Source organism: Glycine soja, chromosome 8, assembly GCF_004193775.1.
Source record: "Glycine soja cultivar W05 chromosome 8, ASM419377v2, whole genome shotgun sequence".
Classification (NCBI taxonomy): Eukaryota; Viridiplantae; Streptophyta; class Magnoliopsida; order Fabales; family Fabaceae; genus Glycine; species Glycine soja.
Window position 1 is genome coordinate 26,492,984 of NC_041009.1, and position 15,599 is coordinate 26,508,582.

Consider the following 15,599-nt stretch of genomic DNA (forward strand, 5'->3'; position numbering starts at 1 on the left):
TTCTAATTACAATTTCGTTCTTGCTTCTTCTTCTACTTCATTTACGTTTCTGTTCCATTTTACATTTCTGTTCGTTTACGTTTCCGTTCATTTACGTTTCTGCTTCATGTTTCAATTGCATTTTCTGTTTGAATCCATGGAAGGCTAGATTTTCTGGTGTTGTTTCCTTTTGAGGACGAAGCTCAACTCTCTTTGAGGTTTCGTTTGTAATGTGGTTTCCTGGCAGTTTTCCCTTCACCAGTTATCCCAATTTCGTGAATATTAATCAGTGCACGCTTCGTGTTCGATTAATTGCCTCTGAGCCTAACTTGCGTTCATGCTTGATGGACGAAGGGCTAACTGGTGTATGTGGTGCCTAATCACGTATTGAAAACCCTAAGTTGATTTTCGCTTAGTAAATTGAAATAGGGTTGGATTAAGTGGTTGACTGTTAGGGACGAATTCTCCATAACCCAGGATAAGAGAGTGGCTTCTGAATCAGAGGAAACAACCCGTTTTTAATATTAGTAGTTTCGTATTCCATTTTATTTGTTCTGCTCTTTAATTACCAAACAACCAAACCCCCCCCCCCCATCGTTACTATTACTGCAAGTATATTATGAACATTTGGCTTGTCACTGCTCGTTGGGAAACGACCTAGGATCACTTCCTAGTTACTGCATTTTCATGTTTATTTGATTCGGGTACGGCCTCGATCAAATTTGGCGCCGTTGTCGGGGAGCAATGTCCAAAGGTTCATAATAGCTAGCTAGTGTTGTGTGTTTAATCCTTTCGTGTTTTATGTTTAATTGTTAGTATTGTGTTAGTATGTGTGTTAATGTTGTTTAGTGTTCTGGTATTTTGTTTAATGTGTGTTCTGTTTCAGTTTTCCCATTAAGCGTTTCCCCTGTTTCAGTCTTGGGTGTTTCGCTGTGAAGATTGTGCTTGCGGCAAAAAAAGAGTAGTAGTAGAAATCAATTAGAGACGGATTTTAGCGACCACCCATGCTGAATTATTTGAGATTTTTTGTTTTAGTAGCTAGGGTTGTTATTTTTGGCTGAATTTTTTTGTGGTAACTTCTTTTAATCCATATTGTGTGGGAAAAATAGCTAGAGCCTTTAGTTTGGTCAGATTTGAAAGTTCCAAAAAACTAGCAAATTTTGTGTTTGTCAAAACTTCAAACGGACATAACTTTTGCTCCGGTTATCAGAATCGCAATTATTATATATGCATTTGGGGTAGAAAAAAATTTCCTACACTGTGGCAGCCTGCCATAGGCTGGCTGAGGTCTCCATCGTCCATAAAAAGCGATTCTTTCAAAAGTTTTTTATTTTTCAAGTTTTATTCACTTATTTTTCTTAACCTACCATTTTTAGCTTTCATAGTTAGACTTTGAATTTTTGTCTGAAATTTTTTGTGCTATCTTTTCATCATTTTATAGGGTTGCTCACAAAATTTCAAGTCATTTGGATATCATTTGAGGGTAGCTGTAGTTCAAACCTACACCTTTATTTACATGACAAGGCAACTAGTTGTGTGCATGCTGAATGTAGTGTATGACTAGAGGCAATCCATCTGACTTACAACCCTTTGATCCTGAATAGATAGGACATTTCATAGATTAGTTAGGCATCATTTTATACCTTTTGATCATTCTGAGCATTCCATAACTGGTGAATCTGTGCATTCTATTATTGGTGATTTTGAACATCCTGATCTTGAGCATTATAATTTTGAGCATTCTGATTCTGAGCATTCTGATTTTGCACATTCTGAGAACATGACACAACCTCCACCTCGTGAGAGGACTCTAAGGGAAATGGCTGCACCTGATTTCACCTACGAAAGCTTGTGCATCCAATACCCTGATGAGGATGTCCCATATGTTCTTAAAACTGGACTGATTCATTTGCTTCCAAAGTTTCATGGCCTTGCAGGTGAAGACTCGCACAAACATTTGAAGGAATTTCATATTGTCTGCTCCACCATGAAACCCCCAGATGTCCAAGAGGATCACATATTTCTGAAGGCTTTTCCTCATTCATTAGAGGGAGTGGCAAAGGACTGGCTGTATTACCTTGCTCCAAGGTCCATCACGAGCTGGGATGACCTTAAGAGAGTATTCTTAGAGAAATTTTTCCCTGCTTCCAGGACCACAGCCATCAGGAAGGATATCTCAGGTATTAGACAACTCAGTGGAGAGAGCCTGTATGAGTACTGGGAGAGATTTAAGAAACTATGTGCCAGTTGCCCCCACCATCAGATTTCAGAACAGCTTCTTCTCCAATATTTTTATGAAGGACTCAGTAATATGGAGAGAAGTATGATAGATGCTGCCAATGGTGGAGCCCTTAGAGACATGACTCCTGCTGAAGCCAGAAATTTAAATTAGAAGATGGCCTCCAACTCCCTGCAGTTTAGCGCCAGAAATGATGCCATAGTCATTAGAGGAGTGCATGAGGTAGCTACAAACCCATCTGCATCATCTGAAACTAAGAAGCTTGAAGGCAAACTGGATGCATTGGTTAACTTGGTAACCCAGCTGGCCTTGAATCAGAAATCTGTACCTGTCGCAAGGGTTTGTGGTTTGTGCTCCTCTGCTGACCACCATACAGACCTTTGCCCTTCCATGCAGCAACCTGGAGCAATTGAGCAGCCTGAAGCTTATGCTGCAAATATTTACAATAGACCTCCTCAACCTCAGCAGCAAAATCAACCACAGCAGAGCAATTATGACCTTTCCAGCAACAGATACAACCCTGGATGGAGGAATCACCCTAACCTCAGATGGTCCAGCCCTCAGCAACAACAACAGCCTGCTCCTTCCTTCCAAAATGCTGCTGGCCCAAGCATACCATACATTTCTCCACCAATCCAACAACAGCAACAACCCCAGAAACAGCCAACAGTTGAGGCCCCTCCACAACCTTCCCTCGAAGAACTTGTGAGGCAAATGACTATGCAGAACATGCAGTTTCAGCAAGAGACCAGAGCCTCTATTCAGAGCTTATCCAATCAGATGGGACAATTAGCTACCCAATTGAATCAACAACAGTCCCAGAATTCTGACAAGCTGCCTTCTCAAGCTGTCCAAAATCCCAAAAATGTCAGTGCCATTTCATTGAGGTCGGGAAAGCAGTGTCAAGGACCTTAACCCGTAGCACCTTCCTCATCTGCAAATGAACCTGCCAAACTTCACTCTATTCCAGAAAAAGGTGATGACAAAAATCTACCTAACAATTTCCGTGCAGGTGAATCTTCTTCCACAGGTAATTCTGATTTGCAGAAGCAGCACATTCCCCCTCTTCCATTCCCTCCAAGAGCAGTTTCCAACAAAAAAATGGAAGAGGCAGAGAAAGAGATCTTGGAAACGTTTAGAAAAGTAGAGGTAAACATACCTCTGTTGGATGCAATAAAGCAAATTCCAAGATATGCCAAATTCTTGAAGGAGCTGTGCACTAATAAGCGGAAGCTTAAAGGAAGTGAACGAATTAGCATGGGCAGAAATGTCTCCACATTGATTGGTAAATCTGTTCCTCAAATTCTTGAAAAATGCAAAGATCCAGGTACATTCAGCATACCTTGTATCATAGGGAATAGTAAGTTTGACAATGCCATGCTAGATTTAGGAGCTTCTATTAGTGTTATGCCTCTGTCTATTTTTAATTCTCTATCTCTAGGCCCCTTGCAGTCAACTGATGTGGTAATTCATTTAGCTAATAGAAGTGTTGCCTATCCTGTTGGTTTCATAGAAGATGTCTTAGTTAGAGTTGGTGAACTGATTTTCCCTGTTGATTTTTATATCTTGAATATGGAAGATGGATTTTCTCAAGGATCAGTTCCCATCATTCTAGGCAGACCCTTTATGAAAACTGCTAGAACTAAGATAGATGTTTATGCAGGCACACTGTCCATGGAGTTTGGTGATATAACTGTTCATTTTAATATTCTGGATGCTATGAAATACCCATCTGAAGATCTTTCTGTATTTCGTGCTGAAATAATTGACCATGTTGTTGATGAATACATGACTGATCTTTATTCTAATCTGCATGCCTCTCACTCTTCATGCATTGAGTCTGAAATTGTACTTGATCATATGTCTGAATTTGATGCTGAGAGTGAATCTGAGAGTGATATTGATTGCATGCCTGGTGGTGGTGTTTTACCTCTTGAGATTGATTTTATAAAGTCAGATAGGACTAACCATGTTTCAGGAAGTACACATACCTCTGACTTTCTTTATGAGGTAAAGGCTGAGAAACCATCTCCTTCTACCACTGTCCAGCCGACCACACCAGAATTGAAGCCTCTACCATCAAATTTAAAATACGCTTACTTGGATGATAGCAAGAGTTTTCCAGTGATTATATCTGTCTCCCTTGCTGATGAGCAAGAGGATAAGTTGTTGTCAGTTCTCAAGAAGCATAAGAAGGCTATAGGCTGGACCCTGGCGGACATTCCTGGTATTTGCCCATCCACATGTATGCATCGAATAAATTTAGAGGATGGAGCTAAACCAGTAAGACAGCCACAGAGAAGACTCAACCCGGTGATTCTTGATGTAGTGAAGAAGGAGATAACCAAGCTTTTGCAAGCTGGAATCATTTATCCTATCTCCGACAGCCAATGGGTGAGTCCCGTCCAGGTAGTCCCGAAGAAGACTGGCCTCACAGTGATAAGAAATGAGAAAGAGGAGATGATTCCTACTCAGGTGCAGAACAGTTGGAGAGTCTGCATTGACTATAGGAGGCTGAACCAGGTTACCAAAAAGGACCATTTTCCCCTGCCATTCATTGACCAGATGCTTGAACGCCTGGCAAGTAAATCCCACTACTATTTCCTTGATGGTTTTTCTGGTTATATGCAAATTACTATTGCTCCTGAGGATCAGGAAAAGACCACATTCACCTGCCCCTTCGGCACTTTTGCTTATAGGAGGATGCCTTTCGGCCTGTGCAATGCCCCTGGTACCTTCCAGAGGTGCATGATTAGTATTTTCAGTGATTTTTTAAAAAATTGCATAGAGGTGTTTATGGATGATTTCACTGTATATGGATCCTCTTTTGATGGTTGTTTGAATAGTTTGGAAAAAGTTTTGAATAGATGCATTGAAACTAACCTTGTTCTAAATTTTGAAAAATGTCATTTTATGGTTGAGCAAGGTATAGTTTTAGGCCACATTATTTCCAATAAGGGTATTGAAGTAGATCCTGCAAAAATTTCTGTTATTTCACAATTGCCTTACCCCTCTTGTGTGCGAGAGGTGCGATCTTTTCTTGGTCATGCAGGATTCTACAGGCGCTTTATAAGGGATTTTAGCAAAGTAGCCCTTCCACTATCCAACTTGTTGCAAAAGGAGGTGGAGTTTGACTTTAATGACAGATGCAAAGAGGCTTTTGATTGCCTCAAAAGAGCGTTGACCACCACCCCCATCATCCAGGCACCCGATTGGACAGCCCCTTTTGAGCTTATGTGTGATGCATCAAATTATGCATTGGGGGCTGTCCTTGCTCAGAAAATTGATAAATTGCCCAAGGTGATATATTATGCTTCTAGGACTTTAGATGCTGCCCAAGCAAATTATACTACTATTGAGAAAGAGCTTCTAGCTATAGTTTTTGCTCTTGAAAAATTTCGATCTTATTTGCTTGGTACTCGCATTATTGTTTATACTTACCATGCAGCTCTAAAGTACTTGTTGAAGAAGGTTGATTCTAAGCCTAGGTTGATCCGATGGATGCTCTGGCTCCAAGAGTTTGACTTGGAGATCCGTGATAGGAGCGGAGCACAAAATCTAGTTGCTGATCATTTGAGTCGGATCGAACGTGTCTCTGATGCAGATTCACCTATTCAGGATGATTTCCCGGATGATCATTTGTATATATTGTATAGTATTTCTGACTCTCTTTCTACTCCCTGGTTTGCTAACATTGTCAATTATTTAGTTGCCTCTGTTTTTCCTCCCTTAGCATCTAAGGCCCAAAAAGATAAAATTAAAAGTGATGCTAAGCATTTTATTTGGGATGACCCCTACTTGTGGAAATTGTGCAGTGATCAGGTCATTAGACGGTGCATTCCAGATCATGAGACTGACTCAGTCCTGCAGTTCTGTCATTCTTCCGCCCCGGGAGGTCATCTAGGTGTTCAAAGGACAGCTCGCAAAGTGCTTGATTGTGGTTTTTATTGGCCCACCATCTTTAAAGATGCGTGGAAGATCTGCAGCACTTGTGAGCAGTGTCAGAGAGCAGGAAATACACTTACAAGGCGACAACAAATGCCTCAGCAACCTATGCTATTCTGTGAGGTGTTTGATGTCTGGGGTATAGATTTCATGGGTCCTTTTCCTGTCTCTTTTGGTTATGTTTACATTCTCCTTGCAGTTGATTATGTTTCAAAATGGGTGGAAGCCAAGCCCACTAGAACTAATGATGCTAATGTTGTCGCAGACTTTGTCAGGTCTAATCTGTTTTGCAGGTTTGGAGTACCTAAAGCAATTGTTAGTGATCAAGGAACCCATTTTTGCAACAGGACAATGCATGCCCTGCTTAAAAAGTACGGGGTGGTACACAGGGTATCCACACCATACCACCCTCAGACTAATGGACAGGCAGAAATTTCTAACAGGGAAATCAAGAGAATTCTAGAGAAGATTGTGCAGCCAAGCAGGAAAGATTGGAGTACCAGGCTTGATGATGCTCTCTGGGCACATCGGACTTCCTACAAAGAACCCATAGGAATGTCTCCTTATCGGGTTGTCTTTGGAAAGGCATGTCATCTTCCAGTGGAAATTGAGCACAAAGTATACTGGGCAGTGAAGACTTGCAACTTCTCTATGGATCAAGCTGGCGAGGAAAGGAAGTTGCAACTGAGTGAGTTAGATGAAATCCGCCTAGAAGCCTACGAGAATGCCAAGTTCTACAAAGAAAAGACCAAGAAGTTCCATGATAGCATGATAGTTAAAAAAGACTTCGTGGTTGGGCAAAAAGTGTTATTGTATAATTCTAGGCTTGGACTCATGAGTGGTAAGTTGAGGTCTAAGTGGATTGGTCCTTTTGTTGTTACTAATGTTTTTCCTTATGGTACAGTTGAGATCAAAAGCGACTCCACAAAAAAGAGCTTCAAGGTCAACGGACATCGACTTAAGCCATTCCTCACGAACCCTTCTTTAGTGGACGTAGTGGTGGAAGAGACTTCCTTACTCCACCCTACTCTTCCTCCACCATGACTTAGGGAGTTTTTCTTTTCCTATCTCCTTCTTTGCTTTTATTACACTTGTCCGATTCTCTTTGATGATTTAATTGTTTTTAATCTTTTAATTGTGCTACATTGAGGACAATGTGTTGTTTAAGTATGGGGGGGGGAGTGTTCTTTGGTTTTGCTAGTTTTGTTGGTTTTGTTAATTTGTTAGTTGTGTTAATTTGTTAATGTTGTTAGTTTCGTCGGATTTTCAGTTTAATATTTTGGGTCAATTTCGTGTGCACGTACGACTTTGCATGTTTTTCTTTGAATTATAGGATATGTTCAAGAAATGGGTAATTGTTTTGAAAATAAAAGTTCTTGACATTTTGTGACTTGAAATCCTTGATTCTTCTCTACATGTCATGATAGTTTTGAAAGCTCAATTTGAAAGTGATGATTTTACCTTTGTGAGAATTTGAGCCATCCATCATTATAATCATTTGGTGTGTTTTGCCCCATTGATTGCTTGCACAATAGCCTTGGCTTGATTCTTGTTGATGCGTCCTAATTCACATGCATATTTGGAAATGATTAAGGCAATTTTGTTCTTATAAGCTTCTAGCCAAATGGACTTACCTTGAATTAATTCCTTTGATAGCCCTTTTGAGCCTTGTTTCCCTTTCCTTGTTTTGAAGCTCACTACAAGCCTTAAGTGAAAAACCATGATATTACCATATCCTTAAGGAATTTTGGAGCTTTGGAATTGTTTTGGGAATAAGTGTGGGGGGTTTTTGTTTCATTGGACAACTTGTTTTGTTGGCTATGCTTCATGATGTATTTTGGGCCATACCTTATGTACATTGTATATTGGTTAAATGTTGGACATGCTGAATGAAATGTTGTTTCTCAAAGGCTAAAGAGTAAAAAAAAAAAAAAAAAAATTCGAAAAATAAAAATTCGAAAAAAGGAAAAGAAAAGCAATAAAGTTGAGTGAATAAGATCTTAAATGGCACAAGAATGATGAAACTCTTGGTTCTACTCTTCATGTTTAATTTTTATCTTTACTTCTTTTTATTTTCTTATTTTTTTCTTAATATGCACTTATTCCCCTTTGCTCCTCTATTCCTTTGGGATTTAGCCACTTATTCCATATTTCTCCATACCTTGTCCTTGGCCCCATTACAACCTTAATAGACCTTTTGATCCTCATGTGCTTGTGTTTATGGGTTGATTGTCAATTTTAGAATCTTGTCAAGTTTATGTGGTGTTTGCTTTCATGGGTGCTTTGAGGGTAAATAGTAGCCTAGACACTTGAGAGATAGAGTGTATATCTTGTGAGGCTTTATCACTTTTCATTCTTGAGCTGATTAACTATTTTGCCATGATTGGGTTGCTTCGATGATTTTCATGAATGTCTTGACTTTTTGGATCTCCTTATGTTAGATGTTACCCATTCCTTTCATTCCTTGATGTTCATTGAGTAATATGTGAATGTTTTTGTTTGTCTCCCTTTGATATCCTTGGATTTTGTTCTTTGTTTCATTTTGCCCAGGAGTGCAAAAGGCTAAGTATGGGGGGTTTTGATGTGCCATCATTTTCTTCTATTTTCTAAACCCTTTTTGCACCATTTTAATTATTGATTGGTCTTAATTGTCAATTAATTAGGCAGTTTTATTATTTGGGCTCATTTAGCTAATTTGATGTTTTTAATCTAATTTCAGGAATTAATGAAACATTGGGCTTAATCCGGATTTTGGTTGTGGACTTGAAGAGGGCAAATAAAGCAGCGCTTACCTTAGTTAATTTCTAATTAGGAAATTTCGCAATTTTATTTTATGTTGTTCAGTGTTTATTTCGTTTTGGGCCAGAGTATTGTAATAGGGCCCAGTGACTTTGAGTGACTCTTTTTAAATAGCTGCCTTGGGATTCGTGCACGGCATTCTATTCTATTATGCTATTCATTATTCAGAGCTTTGTCTTAGGGTTTTCGTTTTTCTATTTTGACGCTTCTGAGTTTGTAATGCAATTTTACGTTTTCTGCTTCTAATTACAATTTCGTTCTTGCTTCTTCTTCTACTCTCATTTACGTTTCTGTTCCATTTTACATTTCTGTTCGTTTACGTTTCTGTTCATTTACGTTTCCGTTCATTTACGTTTCTGCTTTATGTTTCAATTGCATTTTCTGTTTGAATCCATGGAAGGCTAGATTTTCTGGTGTTGTTTCCTTTTGAGGACGAAGCCCAACTCTCTTTGAGGTTTCGCTTGTAATGTGGTTTCCTGGCAGTTCTCCCTTCACCAGTATCCCAAATTCGTGAATATTAATCAGTGCACGCTTCGTGTTCGATTAATTGCCTCTGAGCCTAACTTGCGTTCATGCTTAATGGACGAAGGGCTAATTGGTGTATGTGGTGCCTAATCACGTATTGAAAACCCTAAGTTGATTTTCGCTTAGTAAATTGAAATAGGGTTGGATTAAGTAGTTGACTGTTAGGGACGAATTCTCCAACCCAGGATAAGAGAATGGCTTCTGAATCAGAGGAAACAACCCGTTTTTAATATTAGTAGTTTCGTATTCCAGTTTACTTGTTCTGCTCTTTAATCACAAAACAAACAAACCCCCCCAATCGTTACTGTTACTGCAAGTATATTATGAACATTTGGTTTGTCACTGCTCGTTGGGAATATGAAAAATTCATTTGAGAGCATAGTTTAATGCAATGAATCCAACGGCTTCTAAGATCCCAAGGAACTAAATCCACCTTATCAAAAGCAGCAAGCACCAGCTTAGAGTCACACTCCAACCACAGCTTATCCCAACCCACAAAATTAGCATATTCAATAGCTAAAATTGCAGTAAAAAGCTCAGTATGTAGCACTAACTTAACACCAATATAAGCAGCAAAGCAGCCACGAAAAACCCCAAAGCTGTCACGAAAGATACCACCACCCGCCGCATGCCCAGGGGAACCTCTAGCTGCACTATCAATGTTCCGTTTGATGAAACCACAAGAAGGGGGAAACCATGTCACTTGCTTAATCTGAATCGGCTTAGGAGGCTTAGCTAAGACTAAGAACTTCTGAAGAAAAGTAAATTCAGAGATAGAATTTGAGGCTTGACCCTATGAGAGAGGCAACATAGATCAACATAGAAGAAGCCTGCCTCAAAGTAAAATGAACATTTCGGAACCTAATGTTGTTCTGCACCACCAAATAGCCCAGAAAACATGCACAACGATAGAAATCAGAACATCCTTCACTTGAGAGCTGCAAGGCCTATTCACGGATAACAACACAGCAATACAAGAAGTAAAATCCAGCAAGCAAGGCAGAAAAGACTGCAACCATTGCCATAAATTAGAAGCAAAACTGCATGTCAGAAAAAGATTATCAGCAGTTTCGTATGCTTTACCACATAATGCACACATGGATACAACAACACAGCCCCTTGACCGAAGTCTATCATTAGTAGGCATCTTGCCATAAGCGATTCACCATAAAATAAAGCTTCTAGAAGGCAAAACTGAATTAATCCATAACAGCTTGGACCAAGGAAGAATATGTCTTGTATATGGTCTTACCCTTATCTTCCTTGGGTTTTGAAGGTGCAGCCCCCAAAATTCCTTGGGCTTGGTCCTTCCTTGGATAAGAGTGAAAGCCATGAGATTTTGAAGAAGGCTTTCTTTTAAGTTGTGGCTCCACACTTATACAAAGTTGGACTAGCTCATCTAGGTCCCTATATGGAAGAGTTCAACCTTGTCCCTTACTTCCATATTATGCCCACTAAGGAACCTGGCTATGCTTGTTCTTTCCTGCTCCCTAAGTCCAGCCTTTAAAAGGAGTAGTTCCATTTGTTGTCTATATTCTTCAACACTCATACTCCCTTGTCTGAGCCTTTGGAGTTTGTCTATAAGCTCCCTTTCATAGTAGGAGGGAATGTGCCTCTTCCTAAGGGCACTCTTAAGATCATTCCAATACTCTACTGGAGGATCCCCATGAATCCTTTGTTCCCTAACAAGGGAAGTCCACCAATAGAGGGCATACCCTTGAAAGCTAAGGGTAGCCAATGGAACTTTTCTCTCTTCGCTAATATGATGGCAAGCAAAGAGTTGTTCAACCTTCTTTTCCCAATCTAAGTAGGCCTCAACATTATCTTTTCCATGGAAATATGGGAGGCTGATGTTAACCTCCTGAGGCCTTCTATCCTTTTCTCTTCTTTGGGAGTGATGTTTAACATGTGACCTATGGCACCATCTATAATAGTCGCTAAGTTCTTCACTTAAACTCTTGCAAGAGCCATGCCTACTATAGGATGCATGTTTTTCTCTTTTCATTTCTTTCATTATTTTTCTTATTTCTTTCTCTCATATTTGTTCTTTCTCATCTTGATTTATTTCTACCCTCTCTTTTCCTTTTTCTTTTGTTTCTAGTTTTTCTTTCCATAACTTGAGGGAAGTCAACTAATCTAAGATTCCAGATAGAGGATCCTTTTGACTAGTACCCTCACCATTAACACTAGATGAATGATGACTCATGTTGGTTCCTAAGTTGTGGTTCTTTCTTATTGGGGGTTTGTAAAAGGTAAAAGCTAGGGTTCAAAAGAACTCAAGATAAGCGTGATAAGCAAGAAGAAAGTATTAAGAAATTACAAGATAAACTAGGCGTGACTAGTAAAGAAAATAAGGTATGAAAGTAAGCAAGAAATTAAAGTGAAAGAAATGTAAACTAGGCGGATCCTAGGAGTGCATGGATGACCACATTTAAGGATCCCAACAAAACACTCACTATCCTAAGGGAAAATTTCCTAAAAATTATTACACACAAATGGAAGTTTGGTAACCTATTAGAGGCTCCCAACACACTTCCAATGAAAGGCCTTTTTGTTACAAAACTTGAAAGCAATGAAGGTAAGTAAATTGCCAATTACAAAATTAAATACGGTCCTCAATTTTGGTGGTTGTTCTCTCTTTGTTGATTACTCAATTTGGGGTGATTCTTAGTCCAATAGCTCTTAAGGTGGTTGGCCCATTGCTTCTTGACTCAATTTCTTCAAGGGATGGCACCAATCCTCCTTTCCAATTTCCTATATGGCAACTCACAAACATGGAAACAAAGAGACAACCAATAACCAAAGAAAAAAAAATGAAATGAAATCTAAACCAATAGAGTTTTAACAAGACAAATTTTCAATGATTATTCAACAATTAAAGCAATGAAAAGCACATAAAAGCAAGCTAGGACTCAAAGAGAAACCCATAATGGCTCTAGAGTAGAGTAAAAAAACTATAAAAAAAAACTCAAGAAACCTCTGGTTTTGACACTTGTTTTCACACTACTAGAACACTTCCCATTTATAGAAAAAAAATTTGAGCCAAACAACTAGAACACTTCCCATTCACTTTTTTTTCTGGGCACTGATTTTCCTGCCAACGTGTACGATTTTTCTTACTTTTTACATTTATCCAAATCACTTGCTTATTTTTTTTATAATTTTGGTCCAGATGTCTAGAAAATTAAGAAAAATTTCAGCTTAAAATTCGTAGTGACCAATTCCCAGTATTGTTTACAAGTTCGTATGTTCAAGCTGACAGCACCAACGATTTCAACCTAGAAATCAAGAGTAGTGTTTAGATTGCTTAAGGCTTGGATAGTTACAATTTGTGTTTGCTTATGCTCAATTGTCTTGAATAACACAATTCAAGAGAGCTTAAGGCTTATTTTGATTCACAAATCCAGCCACAACTCAGCACCACAACTCAACTTCTTCATAGGCATCATGTAGGAAACTTAGAAAACGAAAAAAAAAAGTTTAACAACAAGACTACTTCTAGGAATTGATTTAGAACATGTTATGAACTAAATAACATGCATGAATTAGACTCAAAATTAAAAAGATAGGCTAAGAATGACAAGAATAGTCTCAAAATCATCTCCATTAGAAGTGATCATGGAGGTGAATTTGAAAACAAGGATTTTGAAATGTTTTGTGATGAACATGGCATAGAACACAATTTTTCTGCACCTAGGACACCCCAACAAAACAGTGTAGTAGAAAGGAAAAATAGATCTTTAGAAGAAATAGCAAGAACTCTCTTAAATGACACTCCACTCCCAAAATATTTTTAGGCTACAGCTGTCAACACCGCATGTTATATTATGAATAGAGCCTTAATAAGACCCATTCTTAAGAAAACCCCATATGAACTGTTTAACAATAGAAAACCAAACATTGCTCATTTACATGTTTTTGGATGTAACAGTTTTTCCCTAAACAATGGTAAAGAAATCCTAGGTAAATTTGATGCTAAGGCGGATGAGGGCATCTTTCTTGGTTATTCCCTACATAGCAAAGCCTTTAGGATATACAACAAAAGAACCATGACAATTGAGGAATCAATACATGTTTCTTTTGATGAAACTAATATTATCTCTCTGAGAAAGGAGTTTCTTGATGATATTGTAGATTCTTTGGAAGATATGCACAATCAAGAAAGGAATCTAAAAAGGAAGAGAAATGAAGAAAACAAGGATGTTCAAGATGACATATCCCAAGAAAATGATGATCTTCCCAAAGAATGGAAAACCTCAAGAAATCATCCTCTTGACAATATCATCGGAGATATCTCAAAAGGGGTAACAACTAGACACTCTCTCAAAGATTTATGCAATAACATGGCATTTGTTTCTATGATAGAACCTAAAAACTTTAAAGAAGCCATAATAGATGATCAATGGATAGTTGCTATGCAAGAAGAGTTAAATTAATTTGAGAGAAATAATGTTTGGGAACTAGTTGAGAAACCACATAACTACCCCAGTATAGGAACAAAGTGGGTATTTAGAAACAAACTAGATGAAAATGGTATAGTAATTAGAAATAAAGCTAGACTAGTTGCAAAAGGGTACAACCAAGAAGAAGGTATAGACTATGAAGAAACCTTTGCACCCGTTGCTAGATTAGAAGCCATTAGGATGCTTTTAGCTTATGCATCTATTATGAACTTTAAACTATATCAAATGGATGTCAAGAGTGCCTTATTAAATAATCCAAGAGGAGGTATATGTAGAACAACCTCCCGGGTTTGAAGACTCACAAAAATTAGACCATGTCTATAGATTAAAGAAAGCACTTTATGGGTTAAAACAAGCACCTAGGGCTTGGTATGAAAGATTAAGTAAATTCCTATTAGTAAAAAATTTCACTCGAGGGAAGGTAGATACCACTTATTCATAAAGAAGAAGGATAATGATATCTTATTGGTACAAATTTATGTTGTTGATATAATCTTTGGATCTACTAATGAATCTATGTGCAAGGAGTTTTCAATTGACATGCAAAGTGAGTTTGAGATGTCCATGATGGGTGGGTTTAATTACTTTCTTGGACTACAAATCAATCAAACAAATGATGGGATCTTTGTCAACCAAGCAAAATATTGCAAGGAACTCATCAAGAGATTCGGAATGGAAAACTCAAAACACATGGCTACTCCTATGAGCATTGGTTGCTACCTTGACAAAGATGAGTCCGGTCAACCCGTTGATGAAAAGAAATATAGAGGTATGATTGGATCTCTACTTTACTTATCTGCAAGTAGGCCAAATATTTTGTTTAGTGTGTGCATGTGTGCAAGATTTCAATCAAATCCAAAGTTTTCACATCTAACTGCAGTAAAAATAATCATAAGATATCTCTTAGGAACAGTTAACTTAGGATTATGGTACCCTAAAAATTCTTTATGCAATTTTATAGGATACTCAGATTCAGATTTTGTCAGATCTAAAATAGATAGGAAGAGCACTAGTGGCACATGTCAGTTCATAGGGTCTGCTCTTGTCTCTTGGCACAACAAGAAGCAAAATAATGTAGCATTATCCACAACCGAAGTAGAGTACATCTTTGCTGGTAGTTGTTGTGCACAGATCTTGTGGATGAAACAACAACTATCTGATTATGGGATTGTATTAGACCATATTCCCATAAAATGTGACAACACAAGCGCCATAAATCTATCTAAGAACCCAGTTCTCCACTCTAGAACCAAGCACATAGAAATTAGGCATCATTTTTCTTAGAGATCATATCCTAAAAGGTGACTGTGTTCTAGAATTTATAGATACCAAAAACCAACTCGTAGACATCTTCACAAAACCATTACCCAAAGATTCTTTCTACACCATTAGAAGATAATTAGGACTTCTAGATGCTAGTGACTTATTCAAATGATTTGTTTTATGTTATGATGTCTTATGACTTATTTGATACATATGCTTTTATTATGATTTGTGGATAATTTATTATCTTGTTTGATTTTTATAAGTTTCTCCTTTTTCTTGTATGAATATATTTCCTGTATGTTTATCCATTTATGTACGATTTTATTTTATGCACTTTGGCTTTTTGATGTTGCCAAAGGGGGAGAGAAATAGGGTATTTTAGA

General features: G+C 38.1%; 1 non-coding gene across 1 annotated transcript; it reads right to left on the reverse strand.

Annotated features, from left to right (window-relative positions):
• Positions 1-2,137: 2,137 nt before the first annotated feature.
• Positions 2,138-2,244, reverse strand: LOC114424776. Its single transcript, XR_003669077.1, has one exon. It is a non-coding gene; the product is annotated as a small nucleolar RNA R71 (small nucleolar RNA).
• Positions 2,245-15,599: the final 13,355 nt, after the last annotated feature.